Raw genomic sequence first — 13,648 nt, forward strand, 5'->3', positions numbered from 1 at the left:
GCTGCAGCAAACAAACCAGAGATAGAAATGGCTTTTTTTGGTCTCACATTTCATGCTGAATAGTGGTTGACGAGCAGCACATACAACACACACCTAGAGAGAAGAGCTATAAAGACCAGAGAGTAAACTAATCTCCACCCTCCTCCAGCCATTAGTACAGTACCATGATTGCCCCACTACAAATAACATCCTATCTAGGTTGCCAATCACTTTGCTGAGCTATAGCTGTTAACAGGTCACTTGTGCCATGATGAAGCCTAGAGCCCTCTTATAAGATTCACTGACCTTCAAGGGGATGTGGCAGTTCAGTGGCTAATAGGCTGAGCTTGTCAATCAGAAAAGTTGGCAGGTCAGCGGTTCGAATCCCTAGTGCCACGTAATGGAGTAACTTCCCGTTACTTGTCCCAGCTTCTGCCAACCTAGCAGTTTGAAAGCATGTAAAAAATGCAAGTAGAAAAACAGGGATCACCTTTGATGGGAAGGTAACAGCTTTCCAGGTGCCTTTGGCGTTTAGTCATGCCGGCCACATGACCACAGAGACATCTTTGGACAGCACTGGCTCTTCCGCTTTGAAACAGACATGAGCACCACCCCTCTAGAGTTGGGAATGACTAGCACATATGTGCAAGGGGAACCTTTACCTTTACCCATGGGGCCAGAGTGGCAGTTTTAGAAGAGGCTTTAAGAGGGCTCTATGATTAATCATAGAGTCCAGTGACAGCTGTTGCCAGAGCAGCAGCTATCCTTCTCAAGGTCTGAGTTTATTAGCATCTGCATTGTAATGCCCATCCCTGAAACAAAAAAACTCTATGATAGATGGAAGCTTCCTTGAAATTTGCAGTTTAAATTTACAAAGAAAATGAGAAAGAGGGGGAGGAACCTGCTGGAATGATGCTCCTCATCCTTCAAAACAGCATTTTTATTGCATTTTTATTGGAATAAACAAATAAAAAGGAAAGAAAAGAACAAAAGACAACAAAAATCATTTTTTCCCTCGCTTCCCTCATTCATAGACATGGCAAGGCCTTCTGTAAAATGCAGAGGGAAGCTACTATTATAGTCTCTGGATGTGTTTAAAATTGCAGGTTTTAGACCATCTGATTTAAAATGCTATTAATCTCTCTAAGCTTTCGGGTTGTCTCATTAGAATTCAGATAATCAATTAGTATAATTGTTTTAATTTCAGATACTAGCACATGGCACTGATTTGATATTAATTTCGTGAATTTGTAATGTATTTTCATCCCACACCCATTTTAATTGCCACAGTGCAGAGCCCGATCAGGTGTACAATGCAGAATGCCATAAATTGGAGAGTGGGAAGGACCTCTGCTGTGAAAATGTTCCACACAAATGGAAAAATATCAGCTTCGGGCAAGAGAACTACTAAGTCTTGTGCTTATACCTAATATTAATCTGGAGGCTCTTTTGTTCTGACCCTTTAAAGAATATACTGAACACACACACACACACACACACACACAAAGTATAAATTTAATTCAAAGTAACAAATAAATAAACATCTGTAAGATTTTACAGGTAATCCTCGCTTAACCACTGGAAAGAAATACTGTAAGTTTTAAAAACCATGTGGAGCATGCCACTTACTGATGGAAGTTCCAGAAGTCCCAATTACCATCATTACACAAGGGCTATGAAGGTCATTAAGTGAGGACCTCGCCTGAACACGACTTGCAACTTCCTGCCAGTTTCTCCTGACTTTGTCAGAAGCTGGCAAAGAAGATTTCAAATTGCAATCACTTGAACCCATGGGACGGCCACAATTATGAGGACCTTCCATAATGATCACTTAGTTCAGCACTATTGTAAAGCCAAATGGTCAGTGAACAAGAGGTCACTAAAAAGAACTATGTTTATCATCTTATGGGTGCTACTTCTTTCAGTACTGATACAACAAAAAGATTGTTTGGAATTGTAAGCTGTTCGGAGTCACTGAGTTGGTTGAGTCAGGTGGCTATAGAAATGGATGGATGGAAGGAAGGAAGGATGGATGGATGGATGGAAGGAAGGAAGGAAGGAAGGAAGGAAGGAAGGAAGGAAGGAAGGAGTCCACATGAAGCTAACAGACCTTGTTTCACTTTTTAAAAAGATGAATTTATTGCATGCATAGCCGTCAGCCTTTTATAATTCAACATTTATATTTACGAGAAGTAAATACAGTTGGACATTTTATTTGTGTCCTTTTGTATATCTTTCTCCTTGTATACAGAGGAATCATAAAAGATACATAAAAATGGCAATCCAAAAGAGTTATCTGTCTAGTCACATGATGATTGGGTCACCAGAATGATCCAATGGGACTTTATCTCAAGTAAATCTACTAAAGGATCTGCAAAACCAAGCCAGTAGAAATGTGGATGTATAATTTTGCAAAACTGATGTACCTTGAATTATTCTGGTAATTTCACGAATTCTTGATAGAATCATTATTTCTGGCCAGCTCTCAATAACTCTTCCTCCTTCTCTTGAAACCCTTGCCTCCAAAATACAGAGAGAAAAATATAATACAGAAAGGGGGGGGGGGGGAACCTTCGGAATCAACTGCTGTTACAAAGGGCACTGTATGGGAGTGCCTGGCTTAATTTTCAGCAATTGTTTCCTAAATGTCAAATAAACGGAGCGGATTAGGATCAGAGCTTCTTGAAGATGTATTATTTACCCTGAGTCACAAAAGGAAACATTTCCACTCTCAATTTCCTTAATGACTCTCTGCACTATTCAAGACAACCCAAGAGTACCACATAATCCTTTTCTGTTGTTGCAATGTAAAAAAAAAAAAAGGAAACTACTAAAATTACACTGAAGAAGAGCATTTTAAAAAGACAACATGAAAACTTGCATCTGCAGTCTGGCACTTCTAAAGGACAATTTTGGATTAACGGCTGACGACTTCTCCAACTGGATGAAAACAGGGCTCCATCTTGCTTAGCCATCTGTCTTCCACAAAAATCAGCCAGAGTCTCCGGGGAAAATCACCAGCAACTCAGGAAAATAATGTTATATTCGCTCACCCTGAACCAGCAGCAATCTTAAGGACTGCCCTGTTTAGCAATCGTTCAAAGTGGTACTCAAAAAGTAACTTGATGGCTAGACCTCACACTTACAACTGCTTCAGCATCCCTATGGTCACATGACTTCACAACAGTGGTGGATTTCAAAAAAATTTCGAACCTACTCTGTGGGTGTGGCCTCCTTTGTGGGAGTGGCTTGCTGGCCATGTGACCTGGTGGGAATGGCTTGCCGGCCATGTGTTTTCTTTCTTTCTTTCTTTCTTTCTTTCTTTCTTTCTTTCTTTCTTTCTTTCTCTCTCTCTCTCTCTCTCTCTCTCTCTCTCTCTCTCTCTCTCTCTCTATATATATATATATATATATATATATATATATATATATATATATATATATATATATCTCCTTTCTTTCTCTCTCTCTCCTTCCTTTTGTCTCTCTGTCCCTTTTTCCTTTTTTTCTTTCATCTCTCTCTCACTTTTTCTTTCTTTCTTTCCTTTTTTTATTTCTTTCTTTCTTCCTTTCTTTCTCTTTCTCTCTCTGTGTGTCTGTGTGTGTGTGTGTGTGTGTGTGTGTGTGTGTCTGTGAGAGAGAGAGGGGGGGGAGGTGGGTTTCAAAACATTTTGGAACCTCTTCTGTAGGTGTGGCCTGCTTTCCGGGTCCACTGGTGGAACCTCTTCTAACCGGTTTGGTAGATTTGACGAACCGGTTCTACCGAACAGGTGCGAACTGGTAGGAACCCACCTCTGCTTCACAACCAATGGCCGTTTAGGACCATCACATGGGATCAGGGTGGATTTGATTTAAATCAAGTTGATTTAAGTCACGATTTAAACCACTAGTAAAAAGGCTTGATTTAAATCAACTCAATTTAAATCATAATTTTTAAAGGGCAACTGTCATCTCTGTCCCGCAGCAGCAGTTCCTTCTCTGACCTGCTGTTGACTCGAGGACAGTCCCAATATTGCAGAATATACAGCTTCATGCTACATAACTAAGCCCCATTTCATGCTGAATAAACTAAAGATACATTAAACTATTAATGTATCTTAAACAGAAAACTGCTTTTAAATAGATTTTTTACTCCAAAAGCTTTTTATTAAAATAAATTTGATAAAAATAAAAATAAATCCAATTTAAATTTTAAAAATCCAATTTAAATTTAAAAAATCCAATTTAAAATTAAAAAATCCAATTTAAACAAAAAAATTCATTTTTTTATTTTAAAAAATAATAATCAATTTTTATCCACCCCACATGGGATTACCATTTGCAGGCTTCTCAATTCTCACAATGTAGAAAAGATGTGGAGACTCTAGAAAGAGTGCAGAGAAGAGCAACAAAGAGGATTAGGGGACTGGAGGCTAAAACATATGAAGAACGGTTGCAGGAACTGGGTATGTCTAGTTTAATGAAAATGAGGACTAGGGGAGACATGATAGCAGTCTTCCAATATGTCAGGGGTTGCCACAAAGAAGAGGGAGTCAAACTATTCTCCAAAGCACCTGAGGGTAGAACAAGAAGCAATGGGAGGAAACTAATCAAGGAGAGAAGCAACTTGGTGCTAAGAAGAAATTTCCTGACAGTTAGAACAATTAATCAGTGGAACAGCTTGCCTCCAAAAGTTGTGAATGCTCCAACACTGGAAGTCTTTAAGAAGATGTTGGATAGCCATTTGTCTGGAACGGTATAGGGTTTCTTACCTAGGCAGGGGGTTGGACTAGAAGACCTCCAAGGTCCCTTCCAATATAAGTTGTATAAGTTGTATAATTGGTTTCCAACAAGCAGAGTGTCAACCCTGAAGTTGGCCTGGTCGAAGTCACTCTGGAGCGAGGGACAGGGAGAGAGCAATAGAGATAGCTGGGAGTGTGTAGTCAAAACAAAATACTTTCTCTTCTGAACCAAGGACATTCAGACACCTGGCTGGAGGAAGGAGGAGTGATGTCACCAGACCAGCGGATGCTGCCTTGATTGGGCCATGTGACTGATTGAGGTTGGAGGAAAAACTTTTACTTTTAATTAGGTGAAAGCCAAGAGGCCCCTCAAAGTTGGTTTTCACTAGATATGTGCCAATTTGATCGTTCCAATAAAGCTATTGTTTGAGGAATCCACCTGCCTCGGAGTTTTTGCTTGCAATGGATTTATTACTTGGAACCCTGATACAGAGAAAGCCCAGCGGTAAAATCTAAGTAGAGGTCAAATCATGTCTTATATCATGACTGCAGGTGATTTGGTTAACAATTACAATGGGACATCATAAGTCTGGCATAGTCATGGGATGCTTCACTTAACAACCCTGTCAATTAGTTGCTAGTCTCAATAGTGGCTGCTAAGAGGACTCGCTGTAGCAAAGTCAGACTTCTGCTTTGCTGCTAGACCCACATTCTCATAAAATGCAGTTATTTGCACTTTGTACAGAAAAGAAGAAAATTTATGTCTTTATTGCATATTGTACCTAGAACATTCATTTTTCAGAATCAGAGTCCAAGGCAAAGAGAGAACTTTTATATTTTGTCTTGCAATGGCTGTCAGGCCTGAAGTCATATTCCTTTCTGGATCTTTGGCCTGCCACACTAATATTCTATTCTACTATGCTGTTTCATTAGTGGGGAATTGGGAGGGGGAATAGTAAGGAGCAGAATGTGATGTTGTCAAAATAAAATTCCTTTCTAGAATCCAACGTCATCCTTTGTCTCTACACCTCTGCACCTGACCGGAACTGGATGGGAGGAACTGCCAGCATGGCAGTGGAAGATTGGACCATGTGATGGACTTGTGGGTGTGGGTGTGAACTTTCAACTGGGTGGGGAAAACCGGGAAACTTTCAGATTCGGGTTTTTCCAGATGTGCCAACATGATTCTCTTAATAAATTGGAACTTTGAGGAATACTTTGCCTTGGACTCTGATTTAATTTTGGATGTTATTTGGAACCCTGACAATGGCATTAGAAATCACAATCTATATGAAATGTTCACCCCCATGTTCATTATAGGATCGAACTTGATGTGACAGTTAAAGATTAGGGCTATACAGTGTTTCAGATCTGATGCCAAATGTTGCTTTGGACCTGTGGGAGTGCAAATGCATCATGTCAGGGACTAATTAAAGCAGCTGCACCTGTTTCCAGAACTGTGAGGCTGCAGCAAGATCTGCTGAAATAACACTGAGCACAAAAATCTCTCTTAAAGCTAAAGGACCAAGCTCTTTCTTCATCTGGAGAGTCAATTTGGTTTAGCAGTTAAGGCACCAGTCTAGAAACATTGTGAATTCTAGGCCAGCTTGGTGATCTTGAGCCAGTCACTCTCTTTCTCAGCTCAATCCACCTCACAAAATCATTGTTGTGGGGAAAATAGGAGGAGAAATAAGTATTTTGCTCCTTCGACATATTTATAAAAAATAATAAAAGTGGAATAAAAATAATAAATCAAAGATCAAACTGGGCCTCATTTCGCACTAAAATGTGGACTCAGAATTTCTCCCTTTTTTAAAAAAGAGAGTGAATAGATCTGAGAGCCAGTTTCTGTTTACAATAGATATTAATAGAGCAGAAACTCCCAGCTTCAATCAGTCAGGCATTACAACCTGAGCATCAAGGGCCCCAGAAAGCCAAACAGCACATAGCTAGAAACTGAATTTTTATTCTAATGGTAGACATTACAAATAACTGTCATTCACTGATTTAAGCAAGAGGTTGACTCAGAGTTTATGACTTCTCCCAATTCAAATCCAGCGCACTCTTTTTCCAAAGCTTTTTCTTGAAGCTTTCCTTCCTCATACTTAGTCATTGATGTCTGTCTGTCTGTCTGTCTGTCTGTCTGTCCATCCGTCCATCGTCTATCATATTTGTATGCCTTCCTATCTCATGTAGAAGTGATTTTGAGCAGCATATATTTATACTGCTTGCATTTCCAAGAAGGTTTGCTGGCAAATTCTGACCCAGATGCTCTGAAAGCAGCTGCAAGTTAGAACAGACAAGGCTGAGAAACAGAAATAAATCCTTATTGTCTGTACCCACCCAATATGATTAACCTGATTACAGAATTAACCCATTTTCTGAGTTCATGAACCGCTAAGCAACCAAACATGCTACAGGGAGTCCTTGGTTACAATAGAGATCGGCAACTCCATCATGAAGTGACATGGACATAAAACACATCATGTGACCACAGCGACTTACAATGGCAGTTCCATTGGGTTGGGGTCATTATATGAATCCTATATGATAATTAATTATGACATAATATGATGGCCTTTTGCAATCTTCTGCCATCTTCCACATTGACTGCAGGCTGCTGCAACAGTTGTAATTCCAGTTGTAATTGCAAACTGATTGCCAAGTCCCAAATCCGAATTACATGACCAAAGAGACACTGCAATTGCTGCAACTTCAAGGACTGGTCATAAATCTCCAGCATCACCATAATTTCATTGAACAAATGCTATCGAACACCAAAGATAATCCGTACTTTTTTTTACAATATTTTTTTTATTTTCAAACAAACACAAACACACAAAACATATAACATAAAAACCTCTTCAACTACATACAGTGTGTCGATTGGTTACAGGGTCTTTTCCATAGCCATCGCTTGAACGTTATCAAAAGTCACATATTATCAATCCAATATCTTTGTATACATTGTTATTATACTTCCGTTGTTTGATTATCACTACTGTTTCTCCATTTTAAACAAGGTATTCTAGATATGTAACCATTTATATTATAATAATTCATTATATCATCTTCAATATATTCAATAATAAAGGATTTTTATAGCTTATTCTAAGTCATTCTATTATTTTAGCATTAATAACATTCTCTAATAATTTTCAATTCCATGTTTTTTCCATTATTAGTATCATCAATCTAATGTACATGTATGTATACAAATTGTTATAATTATTAAACATCCATTAAGCATAGCTATTATTGCATCCTTTCAACATAAGGCATATTAAATTTGAAGTAAATTTATATTATGGCATTTCATTACATCATCCTAAAATCATCCAAAGGTATTACATCTTTATATTCTATTCTATATATAATTATTTATCTTTTCAGCATCTTCTTCATAATCCTCACGTACAGTTTGTATAAAATTTCATATTATCAATCTAATATATATAAATGCTTTATTATCACTATTGATCATTTATTTAACTATAGCTATTATTACTTTGTCTTATACATAGTACTCAAAATTTAACTACATTAAACTAAGTTTTATTGTGACATTTCATTTCATCATCCTGTATCCCTCCAGGAATAGTGTAGTCCAATATCTCTTGCCATTTGTAAAGTCTGTATTCTAGGTGTTTTCTTGATAAGTCTTATGTGGACTTCTCTTGAGAATTTATTGTTCATTGCATGTCTTGTAAGGATTTGAAACCCTCCTTCTGCTCTTTTCATCAGCTTAACTTTCGTTATCATTAGTGCTTCTGCAAGATTACTCTCATTATTTCTGCCATATTTTCTCCCCTTTCTTCATCTATGTTTTGACATCTGAGATAAAGTTCCAGTTCATCGATCTCTCCTTTCCATATTTTGCACTTGTCATTTCCCTCCACTCTGTTTGCTGTCAGTATCAACCATTTTCTTATCACTTTCATATGACACTGTGATTTTTTTGAGCTCTGTCTTCAAACTTCATCATTATCTCCGTACTTTCTGTATTTTGCTCTATAATTTCAAGTCTCTTTTCAATTCTCTCTGTGATTGTTAAAACTTTTTGGATTTCTAATATAATTCTTTGTAATGTTATTTCCTGTGCCATTTTTAGATTATAAACACTGCCAGAACGTCCAAGGCTTTTGCTAGGTTTCAAACAATTTCAGTGAAGTTTTTCAGATAAAAGCTTTATCTTTCCTTCAAAGAAGCACCTATATAAACAAAATGTTTTCCACTGGCCCTTTCACTAAACAAAGCCTGAAGTTTTGTACTATCAGATGTTGCCAAGCCTCTAGCCACTAGATGGCAGTGTAAAATCTTTTTCCTCTGTTTTTGCCTCTTCTCTGTAAGCTCTGCACTCCGGAAGAGAGAAGGAAAAACATGATTAAAGATTATGATCCGACCGAGCCTTACGAAGGTAGAAACTTTTAATCCACAAATACAAAAAATGAAAAAAATATGGAGGAAGAGGGGGGAAGACCAGTCCAGTTTAAAAGTAAGAGGCATTTGCAAAAAGTCCATCCATAGGAAACAAACAAAATTAAAGTGAAAGAGATAACACGATAGTTTTAAACCAAGGTTAATTCGCCACCTGCTTTCTTCTATCTTCAGTTTTATTTTAATTCCAAGTTTTTGGGTTTTCTCTTCTCTAATAATAAAAAATTTTCTCACCATTTTGACACACTGTTTCTCCTGTATTGCTTCTGTTTCATGGGCTTGCCCCAACCTTCTGCAGCCATTTTGGCTGCTTCTCTTGTAGCTGGCAAAAAGAGCTTTTTCCTGGATCAATGAGGGACTTTGCGATGTCCCTGAGATCAGCAGGACATGCTCTTCTCTATCACTGTTCCTTCAGGACAGTTTAGGTCCCAAAGGACTGTCCAATAACAGAGATATTAACAGCAATCCTGGAGCCCCAAGATTGCATGTCATGTCATTGAGATATCAAGACTGCCCTCGATAATCTGTACTTTTATGTAACACATGAAAAAAAATTAACCAAGTTAATACTTACCAAATTCAGAATGTTGTAAAAACATAGTTGCTAAACCTTTTAAGTGACATGTTGTATAAAACATGTTGTATAAAAGCAACTACTTACTGTATTTTTCAGACTATAAGACGCACCAAGATTTTGAAGAGGTCATTTTTTTAAAAAAAAAGTTTTTGCACTCTGCAGATCTCCCAAACCCTCCGCATGGCTCATATTTGTGAAAAATGGGACATGCAAAGAGTTTGAGAGGCCCTCAAAGTGCTCATGGGAGCTGGGAGGGGGGCAAAAATAGGCAAAAAACAGCCTGTTTTTTGTGAAAATGGGCCCATTTTTGCAAAACATAGGGTAGGCATCAGATTTGGGAGACTTGTAGAGTGCTTCTGGGGGCTGGGGGCAAAAAAAACGCCCTATTTTTCACTCATTTTTGTCCTCCCCAGCCCCCAAGAACACTTTGCTGGCCTTCCAAACCCTCTGCACATCCATTTTTGCAAAGGGGGCAAGGTTTCGGGTGGCCAAAAATGCTGTATTCAGTGTACAAGATGCACCCAGATTCTCACCCTCTTTTTTGGGGAGGGTGCGTCTTATACTCTGAAAAATAAGGTACTCCAAGGAAACATCTTATAGTTTATCTCTACGGGAAATTACACAACTCCCTATGCTACCCAAACACCTCTCCCCTTTGAAAATGCAATTTCCAACCTATTTTATCACAACTTCACACTAGCAGCAACTGCCTTATTTTCTAACAGTGAAGGGTCCATTTATTTATTACTTCAATTATTGCCATTCCCTTTCTAAAAGCTCTGAGGGGCTTACAATTAACAACATAAAATTAAAACACAGAAAGTCAATATTTAACCACAATAGCAGGAAAGTCCCAATGCGTCACCATTTGGATAGCAAAATCTTCAGGCATCCTCAAGTACTCTCTGAAGAGCCACGTTTTTGTTACTCTTCAAATACACAATGTTTAGAAGAACATGGAAGTCCAGTTCTGAGCTGGGATCGCCTAAGAATAACACAAGACTGAGAGAGGAGGTAGGACTGAGGAGGTGCTGTTGAGAGGAGGTAGTTTATACAAGAGCAGAGAGGACAGAAGCCAAAGGTAGCTACAATTTGGCATTTTGAGGTTGGTAATAGTTATAGGAAAAGTGGTCCTATATATGTGAATGTGCCCTTTGAACTTTGTTTATTTTGGTGGATGTGCAGCTCCAGTTGGGGGAATGAACTTATCTAACCTTGCTGAGTACAACATCTTTTCCTTTCGTAAGGAGTTATGCGCTGACTTTGAAGCAACCCTTTTTGTGTGTTCAGGAAAACTTTGCGGTCTGGAAGATTTTCTGCCTGTTTGTCATTCTTCGCGAGGGGTGCAGTTTAATCACTTTCAGCCTAGTTGTCCATTGAGGGCTGAAAGTTTAAACAACATTGCATTATCTTTGTTTGCAACACAGAGGATGAGTTACGACCACAACTGAACTCAAAATAGTGTATTGTAATCAAGACAGTGGTGAAGTCATTTTATGGAACTTTCTTGCCGCAGTTGTGAAGTGAATCACTGCAGTTGTTGAGTTAGTAACAGTTATTAAGTGAATCTTGACTTTGCTTGCAACAAGGTCATTAAAGGTGATCACATGGCAGTCGGCTGCCAAGTACCATATATACTCGAGTATAGGCCGACCCGAATATAAGCCGAGGCACCTAATTTTACCACAAAAAACTGGAAAAGTTATTGACTCGAGTATAAGCCTAGGGTGGGAAATGCAGCAGCTACCGATAAATTTCAAAAATAAAAATAGATACCAATAATGCCATTGCCCATTGAATAACATATACAGCCTGCCTGTGCCCATTAAATATACAGTAGCCATTGTAAAAATTTGCTCTGCATAACAAATTATTATCACACAATACCGGTGTATTCAATGAAATACTTCACTCACCTCATGATGCTGATGTCCCGCTGTGATGATGATGTCCCGCCTCCTATGACACACGGCACAGTGATTCCTATCATTGGATCACTGTACCAGAGGAGGTGGGACATCGCTATGTGGCTGCTTGCCATAACAAGGAGGAGGTGGGACATCGTTGCAGAGCGGCAGGAGGGGGAGGAAGGGGAATCGTAAGATAGCCCTGCATTACATTAGAATGTGAGGAGGGGGGATGGTGCGGTGCACGCTGCGCGGCAAACTGACACAGAGGGAGGGGAAACTCAGGGGCGCTGGGCCATTCACGAGCGTCACCCAGCGGCATGGCCCCACCCCTTTTTCTCCTCCATTTCGGGCAAATTTTTCACTGACTCGAGTATAAGCCGAGGAGGCTTTTTTCAGCTCAAAAAGTGGGCTGAAAAACTAGGCTTATACTTGAGTATATACAGTATCTGAATTTTGACCACGTGACCATGGGGACACTGCAATAGTCATAATGTGAAAAATGTTCATGTCGCTATTTTCAATACCATTGTTAATTGCGATTGTTCACTAAATTACCATAATTTTTCAGAGTATAAGATACACCAGAGTATAAGACGCACCAAGATTTAGAAGAGGGTAAATTCAAAAAAAAAATGTTTTTGCACTCTGCAGGCCTCCTAAACTCTGCATGCCTCATTGTGAAAAACGGGGCATGCAGAGAGTTTGAGAGGCCTGCAAAGTGTTCCTGGGGGCTGGGGGAGCAAAAACAAGCAAGAAAGGCCCGTTTTTTGCAAAAAATAGGGCATGCATATGCTTTAGGAGGCTTGCTTGGGAGGGCAAAAACGAGCGAAAATGGGCTGTTTTTTGTTCATTTTTGGCCCTCCAGCCCTGAAGAACACTTTGCAGGCCTCCCAAAGCCCCTGCACATCCATTTTTTCTGAAGGGGGAGGGTTTTCAGAAGGCCAAAAATGCTGTATTCAGTGTATAAGATGCATCTTATCCCTCTTTTTGGGAGGAGGGGGAAAGGTGCGTCTTATACTCCAAAAAATGCAGTAACTGTTGTAAATCAAGAGCTATCTGTAGTTTCTCTCTGCTACTAGCAGGTCAGGTTTATAATTGAAAGGGTTTAAAGGGAGTTCACGAATAAAATTATTCCTGAATCTAAATTTCTTCCACCAATAACAAGGAGGGGATGGTCTGAATATTTGTGTTATATTGCTCTGGAATCAGAAGTCTTCACTAAGAAGGTTCAAGCTCCTGTAGATTTCTCCAAAGCACCTGAGGGCAGGACAAGAAGCAATGGGTGTAAACTAATCAATGAGAGAAGCAACCTAGAACTAAGGAGAAATTTCCTGACAGTTAGAACAATTGAAGTGAAGTTTCCTGCCTAAGTAGGGGGTTGGACTAGAAGACCTCCAAGGTTCCTTCCAACTCTTCTATTCTATCACCTAAAGCTTGGATAACATCCAGTGGCAAAAATTCAGAGATCCCAAAAGGGGGGAAAATACTCTAGATGATATTCCCTTATATGTGGTACAGTTAGCAAGTCTTCTTTAGCAGTTTTCATCTTTGAGTTTTACATCCAGAACATCCCCCACTCCTCTGAACGAAGGGGGAGAAAACCACTCTGAGATATGGTTTTCAAATTTGTAGGAAGTAAATTAGTCATGCAAAAATATGTTTGTCTTTTATCCAAATGCAAAGATTGAAGCAATAACGCTGAAACGATATACCGCCATGGTAACAGAGTTCACATTCTGTTCTCTTTATCAGTTTTAGGGAACTTAAAACAACTCTGCACAGAGATCTCTGTTAAATTTGCAGAAAATGCAGTGCAGCCTTTCCCACTGTTGCTTCACGGATGAAATGAGCTTCAGATTTCTTAATTCCAAATCATTTTGGCCTCGAATAATGGGAATTGGTCCACCACATCTAGAAGAGGGCTGATTAGCTGGTGGCACTGTAACTCCACCGAGATGGAGGAGTCAGAAGGTAAATGTGTTTAATGAGCTGCTATGCTATGGCTCACTGTCTTCCTAGCCCTTT

The 13,648-nt window shown here is 39.2% G+C and overlaps 1 protein-coding gene across 3 annotated transcripts in view; it reads right to left on the bottom strand.

Moving 5' to 3' along the window:
• The window catches only part of LRFN5 (leucine rich repeat and fibronectin type III domain containing 5), a 135,739-nt gene that overhangs the window by 70,040 nt on the left and 52,051 nt on the right, over positions 1-13,648 (bottom strand). The window contains exon 2 of one of the 3 annotated variants that reach the window (XM_087729223.1): positions 286-419. The exons of the other annotated variants lie outside the window; for them this stretch is intronic. The gene's annotated coding sequence lies outside the window, so the exon portion shown is untranslated. The remainder of the gene's footprint in view (positions 1-285; positions 420-13,648) is intronic. 3 annotated transcript variants of the gene reach the window in all.

Source organism: Thamnophis sirtalis, unplaced genomic scaffold (assembly GCF_051295495.1).
Source record: "Thamnophis sirtalis isolate CommonGarterSnake01/CBP01778 unplaced genomic scaffold, rThaSir2_p1.2 scaffold_1, whole genome shotgun sequence".
Classification (NCBI taxonomy): domain Eukaryota; kingdom Metazoa; phylum Chordata; class Lepidosauria; order Squamata; family Natricidae; genus Thamnophis; species Thamnophis sirtalis.